Source organism: Carlito syrichta, unplaced genomic scaffold (assembly GCF_000164805.1).
Source record: "Carlito syrichta isolate Samal-C Ts95f unplaced genomic scaffold, Tarsius_syrichta-2.0.1 Scaffold311396, whole genome shotgun sequence".
NCBI classification, from domain to species: Eukaryota; Metazoa; Chordata; class Mammalia; order Primates; family Tarsiidae; genus Carlito; species Carlito syrichta.
In genome coordinates, this window is record NW_007255492.1 from 17,125 (window position 1) to 20,422 (window position 3,298).

Genomic DNA, 3,298 nt, shown 5'->3' on the forward strand with positions numbered 1-3,298 from the left:
ACCCAAAAAAAAAAAAAAAATTACAGAGGAGAAACCTTCAAAGAAAACCCTACAGGAAGGGAGTAACGCCTGTTCAAGGCTGAAGCCATCTCTTTCACCACCCCCTTACAATCCCAGGGGCAGAGGCTGCTTTTTTTCCCCTTTCACAGGATTATAGACATGAGCCACCGTTCCAGGACTAGTAAACAGTCTCATGCAGCCAGGTGTGGTGGCTCACGCCTACAATCCTAGAACTTTGGGAAGTGGAGGTGAGAGGATTGCCTGAGTCCAGGTATTCGAGACCAGCCTGGGCAACTTGGCGAGACCTCACCTCTACAATAAATCAAAAAAGTAGATGGGCATGGTGGTGCACGCCTGTGGGTCCATCTACTTGGAAGGGCTGAGAAGGAAGGATCACCTGAGCACAGCAAGTCAAGACTGCAGTGGCCATGAGCATGCCACTGCACTCCAACCTAGACAACAGAGTACAACTCCAACTCAAAAATAAAACAAAAATTCTCATGCAGCCAGGCGCGGTAGCTCAAGCCTGTAATACCAGCACTTTGGGAGAAGGAAGTAAGAGGATGGCCTGAGCTCAGGGTTTCAAGGACAGCCTGAGCAACACGATGAGACCTCGTCTCTACAATAAATCAAAAAATTAGCCAGGCGTGGTGACACACGCCTGTAGTTCCAGCTACTTGGAAGACTGAGGAGGAAGGATCAGCTGAGCCCAGCAGGTTAAGGCTGCAGTGGCTTTGAGTGTACCACTGCACTGCAGCCTGGGTGATAAAGTGAGACTTTGACTCAAAAAAAAAAACAAAGCAAAAATACTCTCATGCAAGTTTAAAATAAACACATGCCAAAGATTGTATTCATCATCATAAACTACTCAAGGTGGTAAGACTTGTTCAAGTAAAAATTTAAGTTTCAGAAATTTAAATATTCAGCCAAACTGGGCTTGGTGGCTCAGCCTATAATCCCGCGCCTTTGGGAGGCTGAGATGAGTGGATTGCCTTAGTCCGCGGGTTCGAGACCCGCCTGGGCAACTTGGCGAGACCTCATCTCCACAATAAATAAAAAATTAGCCAGGCATGGTAGCACGCGCCTGTAGTTCCAGCTACTTGGAAGGCTGAGGCGGATGGATTGCTGGAACCCAGCAGGTCAAGGCTGCGGTGGCCGGGAGCGGCCACTGCACTCCAGTCTGGGCGACAGAGTGAGACTCCAACTCAAAAAACAAACAAAAAAAATAATCAGCCAAAGGAATGCTGAAATGAATTTGCTAATAGTTGCAAAACCATTAATATCCTACTAAGTAATAAACTATAGTGTTTGGGGTTATCTTTTCTACCAGATGGAAATTAATTCCATCTCTATTGGGGAAAATTTATTTATATTACTATGGATAGAAATAATTTGCATAGCTTTCAGTCAGGAATTATTTGCATTGCCAACAGTTTTTTTTACAAGTTAAGCTGTACCCCTACGAAGATGAAAAATAACCTAATCAGTATAAAGAACACTCAGTAGTTTTCTGCCCATTACAAGTTCTGTACAATTTTTCTGGATATGTCTCGCCTCTCTAGAATGTAAGATTTCAAAAAGAAGGATTTTGTTCAATTATTTGCTGAATTATCACCTAGAACTATATGTGGAACATAATTGACTCTCAGCAAATATTTATTGAATGAGTGAGCAATGAGAAAGTAGTGATGTGAGTGTAAACAATTTTTTTCAAAGTTTTTACAGAGACCTAGCAATTCTAAAGTGTAGTGAGTTATGTAAATAGAGGAAAACTTTTTTTTTTTTTAGTTGGAGTCTCACTCTGTCAACTAGGTTGGAATACAATGGCATGCTCATGGCCATCACAGCCTCTACCTGCTGGGTTCAGGCAATACTTCCACCTCAGCCTTGCAAGTAACTGGAACTACTGGTGCAGGCTACCATGCCCAACTAAATTTTGTGGATTTATTGTAGAGACGAGGTCTCACCACGTTGCCCAGGCTGGTCTCGAACCCCTGGACTCAGGCAGTCCTCTCGCCTCAGCCTCCCAGGGTGCTGGGATTATAGGCTTGAGCCACCGGGCCTGGTGTTTTGTTTTTTTTTTAATGCTCATAGACATTTAACTCCAGATGAGGATCCACTGAAAAAAAATTGAATACGCTAGAGAAGAAGTATCCCAAACATACCTCTTCTCAAAGGCTTATACCCACAACATACCTGTGAAGGGCCCCTCCCCAGCCCGGCTTCAATTTACCCATCCATAAAGCCAGAGGACAGAAGAGGAAGTTGGACTAGATCAATGGTTCTCAAACTTTTTGCTTTCAGGACCCCTTTACACTCTTTTCGTTTTTTTGTTTGTTTGTTTGAGTCAGAGTCTCACCCTGTTGCCCAGGCTGGAGTGCAGTGGCACACTCATGGCCACCGGAGGCTCAACCTGCTGGACTCAGGCAATTCTTCTGCCTCAGCCTTCCAAGTAACTGGAACTACAGGCACACGCTACCACACCCGGCCAATTTTTTTTATTTATTGTAGAGATGAGGTCTCGCCAAGTTGCCCAGGCTGGTCTGGAACCCATAGGCTCAGGCAATCCTCTCACCTTAGCCTCCCAAAGTGGTGGGATTATAGGGGTGAGCCACCGCGCCAGCCCTATTTGTTTGTTTTTGCTTTTGTTTTAATTCAGACTGCTACTCTGTGGTCCAGGCCTCAACCTGTTTGCTGGGCCCAGGCAATTCTTCCACCTCAGCCTTACAAGTAGCTGGAACTATAGGCGCACACCACCATGCCCAGTTTTTTTTTTTTTTTTTTTTTTTTTTGTAGAGATGAGGTCTTACCAAGTTACCCAGGCTGGTCTCCAACCCCTGGGCTCAGGCAATCCTCTCACCTCAACCTCCCAAAGTGCTGGGATTATAGACTTCAGCTACCGTGCCCTGCTTACAAATTTCTTGCAAAATAGTGAGAGGCTTAATAGACTACATTTGGAGTCTCATTTCTGCTCCTTCACTCTATCTGTTGCCCACTTAAAAAAAGTCTGGGCACGGTGGCTCACTCCTATAATTCCAGCACTTTGGGAGACCAAGGTGAGAGGATTGCCTGAGCCCACGGGTTCGAGACCAGCCTGGGCAAATTGGCGAAACTTCATTTCTGCAACTTATTTATTTTTGTTTGTTTGTTTGAGTTGGAGTCTCACTCTGTCGCCCAGACTGGAATACAGTAGCCGCTCCCAGCCAGCGCAACCTCGACATGCTGGGCTCCGGTGATCCTTCCGCCTCAGCCTTCCAAGTAGCTGGAACTACAGGCACGCGCTACCACGCCCGGCTAC